This window comes from Macaca nemestrina, chromosome 8 (assembly GCF_043159975.1).
Source record: "Macaca nemestrina isolate mMacNem1 chromosome 8, mMacNem.hap1, whole genome shotgun sequence".
Classification (NCBI taxonomy): Eukaryota; Metazoa; Chordata; class Mammalia; order Primates; family Cercopithecidae; genus Macaca; species Macaca nemestrina.
Window position 1 is genome coordinate 66478075 of NC_092132.1, and position 11648 is coordinate 66489722.

Below are 11648 nucleotides of genomic sequence, written 5' to 3' on the forward strand. Positions count from 1 at the left end.
CCAGAAATCAATTATGACCATAAAACATTTGCCAGAATTGTTGATATATTCTTGACTCATTAAGTTTGCTGAGAAATGAAGGGTAGCAGACGCAGTGTTTGGTGAACATTACTATCTCTGGCCCGATGTCTTATCATACTACTTATTTTGCTATATTGTAAGAACTAGATATGATGAGCTCTGTACCCTGTTAAGGCCTCTTTAGAGCCTGGGACACATTGTGTAATTTATGATGCCAAGAATTCAGTCCAAATTTCAGTATGAATTAGTTTCAAAATAAGAACAAACCAAAACAAACAGTAACTGTATGACAAATTAACCAGTGCAGCACTAATGGTATAGTCCTAGGCATTTTTTTTTTAATTTAACCATCAGCATCATATTTTTTAAATGGCAATAATGGCATTTCAGCAATAATATTATCAATGTGCATTAATTATTGAATACCTACAATGTTTCAAACACTTTATGTACATTGTTTCATTTAACATTATTTTAGCAGTGATTCATAAAATGGGTGTAATTATCTTCCTAGCCTTAATATAGTCTAAAAACCAAAAAAAACACAAAATGCCTCGCCGTTCAAGTTGTGAATTAGCCAACAAGCTAGATTTTCAAAGCAAGGCCTGTTTCTAATACTCCATTTGCCCCTTAGGCAAGATTAGTTCAACAACTTTCCGCAATTAAATTTTGCGTATTTTACAATTTCCTTTCCTGTCATAAACCCATCTTTCAAGGCCTCCTACTTAACTTGAATTTTCTAATCCCTGTTGAAATGTAACTATGCTTCCCTAGGGCGCAGCTTCCTAGAGCTAAGCAGGAAACATAATACCTTTGCTCTCCATTCGTTCCTAATGGCTTCATGTGATCTACAGCCTTTTCAAATTTCTTTACTATACCTGGAAATCCTACAGGAGGTACACCATAGTGCCACCTGGTGTCCAGCATTGTCCTTTTCTGCTTCAACTTTAAGCAGAGGTACCTGCTGTCAAGCCCCGAGGGCATGTTGAAAGAAAGATGGGATTGGTCTTGATCTGACATGTTGGAGAAAGTGTTATCTTCCTCTAAAAACTCCACTTTAAAGATACAAAAAGTGGATAGATGTCCTCTAACATGCCTTACTAGGTTCCAGCAATGGCCAAATTTCTCAAAAATACCTTCCTTCCTGAGTTCTGTACTCTCGTTTCTCTAATCTCCGTTCCTTGATTTCCAACCATTGCTGCCTATGCATTATTATGTTCTGCCTAACTCCTTTATGTAGATGACCTGATACTGGTTTCTCTTTGGCCTTTGGATATCTCCCTGGAAGAACCCTTGTTTTAACGCATTGCAACCTTCAGTCAAGCCTCACCCTCCCCTAAACACATCCTGGACCTGAGAATACTAAAACAACTCTTGATTCAGTCTGTCATGCTGGCTCCTGTTTGTCCAATCCTTTGGCTGTTGAAAAGCAAAGATGATAGGAGGAGGGAATTCTACACAAAGCTACAGTACATGAAGCCAAAGCTGTGAATGCTGCTGCTTTCTCCAAGGCTGACCCCACAGTCATCATTCCTTCCTGAAGTGTGGGTGAAAATTGGTGGCCCACAGATTACATCCAGGCCAAAGATTTTGTGGGTAGTAGTGCCATTTTGTTGTTGTTGTTGTTGTGCTTTTTTCTTTAGTTAGATATTTTAAGATTGTGAACTTGAATTTTTTAAATGGAAAATACACTTTCCAGTATGTGTTCTTTACCACTTTAATATATTTTGCCATTTGGTTTTGTCTATCTTGTTCTAAACCTGCTGGGTCTTTGCTGCTGAACTGAGCAGTGCCATCTTGTGCCCACAAGGTCCTAGAGAGATACTAGTGGAACTGAGCTTTAGTGCCTTGTCCTGTATCGTAGCCTCTCTCGAACATGAGAATATGAGAAGCAGATTCGAGGGACGATCTTGATACAACACTTTCAGTTACTCACATTAACCTCAGCAATCTTCCTTGAACCTTTCAAAGGTGTTTTCTGCATTCCTCTTAAATCTCTTTACCATCATTCTCTATTTCTTCCTTCACATTGGTACTCTGGAGAGAAGTTTCTTCTCATTGTCAGGCTTAACACCTACCTTATCTTATGTTTTTATATCACCATCTTCTTACGGAAATTGATCTTGCTCTTCAGTCATTCCATCCACAATAGCTACTTCCTTTCTGCACATAGTAAATTCTGATCGCTAGTTTTTAAATATAGAAAATTTATTTTCAAATATTTAACCCCTTAAGTGACTATCCCATTGCATTTCCTTATTTACCCCAAAATAATTTGAAAGAATAGTTTTATTCTCAACTTGAACTCATCACTTTTTTTTTTTTTTAGCAATTTGTGTATTAGAAGCTGACTTTTGCTATCACTGTTCTTCTAAATTGGATTCTCAATGATCATCGAGGAATTCAGCAAGAAAAATCCTGCAGACTTTGCTCAGAAATGATTGCCTCTTTGCAACTTGTGATAATGCTTGTAGCAGCTTTCTCCTTGAAAGGCGTCCTTCCAGTTCTGTGATATTGTAATATCCAGATTTATTTTTTGCTCTGATCATTTTTGGCCTTCATCTCTGGCTCACTTTTGAACTCCCTAAATATAAAATATCCTGCAAAACTTTGTCCTCAACTCTTTTATCCTCTCTTACTACCTTACCCCCTGCCATTTTAATAATCTCATTCCAACTGTTGCAATTTTTGAAATTGCCCCATATGAGTTGTGGCCAATTAACTAAAGTAAGAATATAAAATGTGTCAAATAAGGCCTGGAAGAAAAATTTTTTATTATTCGGAGGTCATATGCTTGCAGCATAGAAAATACAAGTGACTTTAGAGATGAACTATTAAACTAAGAGACTTCAGTAATATTGCTGGATTTGGCCGGGCGCAGTGGCTCAAGCCTGTAATCCCAGCACTTTGGGAGGCCGAGACGGGTGGATCACGAGGTCAGGAGATCGAGACCATCCTGGCTAACACGGTGAAACCCCGTCTCTACTAAAAATACAAAAAACTAGCCGGGCGAGGTGGCGGGCGCCTGTAGTCCCAGCTACTCGGGAGGCTGAGGCAGGAGAATGGCGTAAACCCAGGAGGCGGAGCTTGCAGTGAGCTGAGATCTGGCCACTGCACTCCAGCCTGGGCAACAGAGCGAGACTCTGCCTAAAAAAAAAAAAAAAAAAAATATTGCTAGATTCAATGTCAGTATACACGTCAACAGAATTTTACACGCCTGCCTAAAACAGTTAAAATGTGATAAATATAATAAAATAATAAGGTGACTATCACAATAACAACAGAATATGCCTAAGAAAATCCAACAGAAAATGTAAAATATCCTTAAAAACAACAACAAAGGCCGGGCATGGTGGCTCATGCCTGTAATCTCAGAACTTTCGGAGGGTGAGGTGGGTGGATCACCAGAGGTCAGGAGTTCAAGAGCAGCCTGGCCAGCATAGTCAAACCCTGTCTCTACTAAAAATACAAAAATTAGCCAGGTGTGGTGGCAGGCACCTGTAATCCCAGCTACTTGGAAGGCTGAGGCAGGAGAATTGCTTGAACCCAGAAGGCAGAGGTTGCAGTGAGCCAAGATCACACCATTACACTCCAGTCTGGGCAAAAGAATGAGACTCCATTTCGAAAACAAAACAAAACAAAAACAAACAAAAAACAACAACAACAACAAAAGAATAAATGGATGGATATATTAATGAATGTGAAATGTTTTACACAAAACAGTAGTTTTCCCAAAGTTATTATTTTAAAAACTCAATTTAAATAAAAATATAACACAGTTCGTCGTGGAGCTTAATAAGTTGATGATAAAATTCATATACAAGTATTAAGGCCATGAATAGACACTATTATTTTGAAGAAGTTAAAGGACTGATGAACACTTGTATTAGAATTAATATAAAGCTATAACAATAAAGATTATGATACTGTTATAGGAATAGACAAATTGATGAATTGGAAGAAGCAAAGAGTAGAAGCAGATTTATACATATGCAGAACTTGGCACGTGGCACACACACATTACATTGGGAGAATTAGACATCCATGTTCATATAAACTGCACCCATTATACATCATACATAAATATAAACAAATTATAGGTATAAATTATTATTTCAAAGAGTGAAAAAGATCTGAGACATATAAGACCAGATTTTTAAAAATTTTCAACTCAAGTAGTAGGTACCTTAGGATCTATCATGTGCTGTCTGTAAGTTTATATGTTTGAAATATTCCACATTTAAAAATAAAAGCAGAATAACATTTTAACAGCTTAATTACTGGATTTTTTAATAGTTATGGGACAAATTTGGAATCATTACAAATATTTTTTTACCAAAATTATTTAATATGGGAGAGGACAATAATGCGTCATTTTTTTTCACAAAATGTTGAAGAGCAATAACCAGTTAGAAACACTATTTTTAAATACTAAAGAATCTTGTCCCCAAATTTTGTGTCAAAATATTACTGTCAGTGAAGATCAAAACATATTTTACTAATTCAAACAATGCTATATTTTATTTAAGAACTAGAAATTTAGACCTTTTACCTGTTTTTATTGACTTTGCTAATTCTCTGATATTTGTTATTTGACACATGACTTTGTGCTTATACATGCCATACATTTTGTACGTGTCATTAGACCAATGTAATTATTTGCTCAAGAAAACTCTATCCTGAAATCTAGAAATAGTTCTGTTTGCCAGTGTAGTAAAACAAAAACAAATACAAAAGTACATGACCAATAACCCAATGATTGTCAATGTTTATATTTTATTTATTAGTATCTCTCCATAAAAGATAACTAACTTAGCCATTAGCTAGCCTCATTCTTAATGGTGCTCCATAAGAGACAGTAAAAGTATTTCTATTTCCAGTCCTAAATTCTCCCCTGAAGTCCAGATTTCTATACACAAGTGTCTACTGTACACTACATTGGAATATTAATGTTCTAGCTTCACAAGAGCTGAAACTCTTTACTGCTGCACCAGATGTATTCTTCTCTAAGTCTCCCTCATTTTACTACATTATTCCTTTATCTACCCAGGAATCAACCCATGGCAATAATCCTACATTCTTTTTTTTCTTTGTCACTATTGCAAAACAATCAGCAAGTCATGACAACTTTGCCTTCAAAATATATGCAAAATGGATCCACTTTTTCCTTACTTGGTGCTACCTTGCTTGTCTGAAGTATCACCATCTCTCACCTACACATTCCAACAGACTCCTAGGTGGCCTTCTGCTTCCCTTTTACCCTCCTAAATCCATTCCTTACACAATAGCCAGAATGATTCTTTCTAAAAATGTAAACCACGTCAAATAACTTGACTAGCACTCTAAACAAAATCCAAAATCTTTTTCTTGCTTTGCCAAGCTTACATAAGCCTACTCCAGCCAAACTTTTCACCCTCTCCCCACTTTTCTCCCTTGCCTCCTTTCCTTATTCGCTCAATTACAGGCACAGTAATCATTCTCTTTCTCTTCTCACACTATGAACCTCAGCACTTCTGAATTTACTATTCATTCCTTCCTATTCCTCCTTATGTTTAGTGGCCAACATCTTTGTCTGTTTTATGTCTCATCCCTACACCTAAAGAGTTACCTCTTTAAGGAGGCCCTTCCTTACCATGAAACCACAGTATCACTCCTCAATCACCCTACACTTCACTGTTCTAACTTTATTTCTTCACATCACATATCACTATCTACAATTATCTTGTCTTTTTCTTTGTCTACTATGTGACTGACTCCCCACAACTAGAAACTAAGCTCCACAAAAGAGAAAGCTTGTCTCTTTTTCACCAATGTACTCCCAGGTCTAAAAACATTGCCTGGTACATCTACCAAATTCTAAGACATGGGGCCTCAAAACGTTGCCTGGCCTTCAAAAATACTAGTTTAAAAAGTGAATAAATTTCTCTTAAAATCAGGAACTGAAAGATGATGTCTGACAGTACTACTATTTAATATGTTCTGTAAGTACTATGCATTGCAATAAAACATAAGAGATAGTTTGAAGCATGATTAAAGGATAAACAGGAATTAATCAGAAAAATTTAAACAATTTTACATACTAAATCATTTTGAAACAATATTATACACTAAATAAGATATATGTATGTGTATATGTATGCATATATGTATAGTTGACTCTTGAACAACACAGTGGTCAGAGTGCCAAGCCCTCATGCAGTCAAATTTGCATATAACTTTTGATTTTCCCAAAACCTAACTACTAATAGCCAACTGTTAACTGGAAGCCTTACCCAATAACATAAACAGTCAATCATCATGTATCTGTATGATATATGTATTATAAACCATATCCTTACAATAAACTAGGTTAGAGAAAAGAAAACATCATTAGGAAAATTATAAAAAAGAGCAAATGGATTTACAGTACTGTACTATATTTATTGATACCGTTAAGTTTACCTTGTCTATTTACAAGATGCATCTTCCATCTGAAATGGTAGGCAACCACAGCTGCAGACCTCAATCTACGTCACATATCAGACAATTCAGCTTTTTCTCGTAATGTCATGATTTTTCTCTGGTTCTTGGGAGCACTTCCAGCATCACTAGTGGCACATCCTATGGGTCTCACGGTGTTATTCAAGGTTCGAGGTATTGTAACAAACATGATGAAAAATACACAAGAACTACAAGAGATTACTTTTTACTGTGATACACAATTTACTGGAGAGATGAGCTGCTCACGTGGAGATGATTAGAGGCACACTGCATTTAAAGTGGACACTCACAACATGAGCTCACTGCAATAGCAATAGAGGTGGCTATGAAATTATTATGGTGGTATAGCATGTACTACAGTCAATTTTATACAGTTATGATTTAACACTGCATCTTTGCATCCACTTGACTGCAGATGGCAACATGTAATGTCTGTGTTTGTGTTTAATAACATTTAACTTTTTACAATAGATTTGTATGTATTTTACAGCAGAAAATTGTAAAATAAACTAATATTTAATATCTCTTATACATTCATGACATTCCTTACTTTTTTATTTTTTTATTTTTATTTCTGGGCTATGTGATTCATCTATGAGTTGTTTCAAATTATTGCAAATATTTTAAAAATGTTAATACATTTATTGAAAAAAAATCTGTGTGTAAATAAACCTAGGCAGTTCAAATCCATGTTGTTCAAGGGGTAACTGTATGCACACACAAATATTCATATATAACCAGGGAATATATAACATATGCATTATAAATACATAGTATATAACATTATAACATCTAATACACACAGATATGCATGTATCTTAGCTTTTGTAAAGTTAAAAACTATTTGGGAGAAAACACATTTGTTTTATTCTTTAAAACTAAATATATTTTTGATGTATCAAAGGGTTGAATATGGAAATAAAACCTCAAGACAATGAAAAAATATGGAAGAAAATTTTGAATATCAAGATGAGGAAAGATTTGTAAGCATCAAAACAAAAGAAGTCACAACATACAAAATTTAAATTTCTGTTCATTGAAAATAATACCATAATTCAAATTAAAAGAAAGTATTGGAGTGAAAGCATATTTTTCAAGTTAAGAGCAGAAAGTGTTTAAGATATTTAATATATAAAAGCCTTATAAAGTCACAAGAAATGTGTTGTGTGTGAATTATCAAATGTATTAAAATACAAATATAAACCAGCAAGTATATGGAAAACTTATTTGCCATCACTAGTAATTCACACTTACACCTTATAAAAAGAAGATATTTACATTTCTCAAATTGTTACAGTTTATTTTTACAATTATCAGTGTCAGTATGAGTTGAAATGGGCGTGTTCAAATACAGCCAGCAAAATTATGAATTCGTCCATTTTTAAAAATAATTAGCAAACTGCATCGAAAGTCTTAACAGGGTTCCTACCTTTGAAGTACTCAATTTCTGTTTCTTTTTCATAAAGAAATAGAGATGTATACATTTCAGTTCAAGAAGGTATGTTGCAAAGTAATATAAAATATTAAAAAGTAAAAACATCTAAGTATTTTGCAATTATTGGATTTTTAAAATAATGCCACATCAACAGAACAACTATCAAAACCATACATTTGGAGAACACTTAGCAACATGGATTGGAGTGTTTTCAATATAATGCAGATGAAAAATCTCAATTATATCCACTTGTTATGGGTTCATCAAGACAGGCTGGGTTAAGTTATAGTAAGAAACAAATCTCAAATTTAATGACTTAAACAAAATTTTATTTATCATTCTCAATACCTGTATAAAGTGGGTCAACAAAGGGTATCTGCTCACAGTAGTCACTTGTGGTCCAAGACTCACAGAGGATTCATCTCAACCAACAAATGTTTCCATAATCATCATGGCAGGAAGAAGGAAACTTGAGGTATCACTAACTGGTTCTTACTACACTTCTGTTCATATTTCACTGTTCATATTTTATGGGCACATCTTCTTTGGAGTGTATGGAGAAATACAATAATATTATGCATATACATATTTGAAGAGTTTTGTGCTCCTTAAGTTTAAAAACTATATTTAGAAAAAAATATCTTTGATAGTATTGTTCTAATGCTGTGTGGTGGGTTTACAGGTATTAATTTTATAATTATGCTCACATAACATATGTATGTATATCTCACCTATATCAGATGCCACATATAAAAAATAAAGTAAAAATGGGAAAGTAATCACAGCATTAAATCAAGAAAATGGGGTATTAAAGGAAGTTATTCTGTATACTAAAACTTTCTGAGTTATTTTATAAAAAAATTTGAAAATTAAAGTTATCAGATTATAATTCAGTACTTAATTGTATTAATTCAGTACTTTACTGAATTGTTTGAATAAAACTGAAGAAAAATGGTCTTTTTTCCTCTTGTATAAAGTAATGGATTCAATCAAAAAAGAAATTTATTTGTTTTTTCTTTATTTAACTTAAACATTGTGATCTCAGTGACAAAATTACATAGGATGTAGAGCTTACAGTTCAATTTTCAAATGTTAAAATTCAGATCTTTAAGGCAACTCAAATCAATGCAACATGACTAAAACACTTGAAATCACATCCTTTATTGGATAAAATGGTGTATGTGTGTACATACATAAATGGATAATCATACATCCAAATAGGTGTGTATTCTATGCACCCACATCAACCAAAATGCATGCACTATAATCAGCTAAAAGATAAATAACATGCAAAGTTTCTTGCTTTCTCAATAGAAATTATTTATTTTCACAAACACACTTCCCATTGGCTGCTAACAAGTAGAGAACAATTTTTTTGTTTATAAAAATTGCATATTGATTTCATCGACCTATTCTCTAGTCACACACTAGTAATTAATAAAGCTGAAGTCACTTTTCTAAATAGTGCTATTCAGGCTGGTCTTGGTGTAACTGTAAAGATCCACTCAGTTCCTTTGTTGTAGTCCATCTTGGCCATAGTTTGTCCTTAACTAGCTCTCTGTTTCAAGTAATTAAATTTTTACTTTATTTTCTGTACCATATATCCCACTATCCCATTGTCCCTGAGTCAACTTGACTCTCTGCCTAGTATCTCAGTACTCTGGATTTGTTATCCCACTTCACTTTGCTCTTATTTTTTTGCAGAAACAAAGATATAGTCCTTGGTCTTCAAATACTAAGCCTGAATCCCTAGTATTAGCTGCTTGAGCCACATAATCTTTATTGTCATTCTACCTGACCTCACTCATTAATTTATGGATCCATTCAATCATTCATTCATTTGACAAACATTTACAGATCACATATAGGCCAGGCTCTATGTGAGGTTTTGAGGACATAACAATAAAGAGACCAACCTTGCTTTTCTACAGTAGCAATAGCCATGAAATATGTAATTATAAAACTTTAAAGTACTGTAATAAAATATATTCCATTATTCTTGTAGATCAAGAAGACAGTGACAAACTCTGATTAAAATGATTGGGGAAGACTTTATGATAGAGCTGACAATGCATCTGGGACTTGAAGAATGATTTGAATTTCACCTCAGGGTCATGAAAGGAAAGAGCATTCCATGGAGTAGAAATAATAATATTTAAATATGTGGAAATATAAAAGCTCTTATGCATCAAGATCCTACTGTAGACTGAGACGGAGAGAGAGAAATTTTTAAAAAGGGAAAAACAAAATCTATGGGACCAAATGATAAGATAAGGTCTGAACTTTTTAAAAAGTGAGAAAGGTGATTATTTTTAATTAAACTGGTTTACTTGACTTTTTCATTTTCTTTTGGCAAACTATGAAAAAATAATTATTCATATAAGTTCAGATTTGTGTGTTATTTCAGGAGACTTAGATTTTTTTTAAAGAAAAATATGAAATTCACTGAAGGAGTTTACAAAGGGAGTAACATAATGATTGATAAAGGTTACTTAAGATCACTTTAACAGTCATTCAATGGATTAGTTAAAAGCAAAACTAAGCAGAGAGACCAATTAGAAGAATATTACAATAGTTCTGGAAAAAAAATAATTAGATCCTGCATGAAGCTGAGACAGTGGCAATAGATAAGAGAAGTGGTTGGGGACAAATGTAGGAAGTAAAAAGGTAATTGTTCTAATGGGTGGAGCTAACGGGCTATGTAAGAGAGGATGGGCAAGGGAGACAGCAGGCTTCATGACCCCCCTTAAGGTCCTAGATTTGATAACAAAATGGAATTTTGGTGCAATAATTATGAGAGAAAATGTAGAAGGGGGCAGAGGTCATCGAGGTATAAGGTTTGAGCAGAGCTAATGAAGAATTCTGCACAGGAAATAGCGGCTAATGTATCTGTAGGTCATTGTTTTAGGTTATTTCAAAGAAATCGTTACTAATCCATTCACACAGAGCAAAGGAAAAAAAAAATGAGCCATATTAACTTCTGGACTATTTGAGAGGAGGAAGATAAAGAAAGAAGGAAAAAGAAAAGAAAATACCAATTGCTGATTATCTCTCTAATCTCCCAGTTTTTGCCTCAAGTTGACATAAGTTATCTAGCTTCTCTTTGGGGTCAATATGGCCAGGGTAGACTAGGCTTGAGAAACAAACAGGTAGTTAGCAGAACTGAGAGTGTAGGCTGAAGGAAAGCAGGTAACCTCACTTCAATGAAGTTCCATCGTCTTTTAATCTTTTGTCTAAATGACTGTTAAGTCCAATTAAGTAGCCCAGACCTTCCTTCTCAGTACCAGAACAATCTGTCCCACCATTTAATTACCATTTACTAGAATGCTATCCATTTATGATGATATGTCCTTGAGACATGATAAAAGATCAGCTGTGTCCCTTTGCATGAAAAATTTTCTAAGAAATATTGTTGTTATTATGTCACCTTGGGGAAAAGAGAACTTAGGGTCACATAAAACATATTTTGGTTTTAATATACTGCTTTGAGAGAATGGCATAATTCTGTGCTAATCCACATAAAAAATTAAGTATCTAATATTAGTCAGAGTCTCCATAAGCAAGGCAAATAAATCTCACTGGTAAAAATTTCTACAACTTAGAGTAGGTCTTAAAAGAAAATAAATAAATGAAAAGTAAACATTTGTTTCTGTGTTGTGGTATGTGGAAGTGAAAAAAATCCACTGCTTGAAAGGTCTACATGGGAAAGAGT

The 11648-nt window shown here is 34.1% G+C and overlaps 1 long non-coding RNA gene across 1 annotated transcript in view; it reads left to right on the forward strand.

Annotated features, from left to right (window-relative positions):
* Positions 1 to 10237, forward strand: part of LOC105483547 (uncharacterized) — a 47557-nt gene extending 37320 nt beyond the window's left edge. Inside the window, exon 3 of the long non-coding RNA XR_988386.2 lies at positions 9942 to 10237. This is a non-coding gene — a long non-coding RNA (uncharacterized lncRNA). The remainder of the gene's footprint in view (positions 1 to 9941) is intronic.
* The last annotated feature ends 1411 nt before the right edge of the window (positions 10238 to 11648 follow it).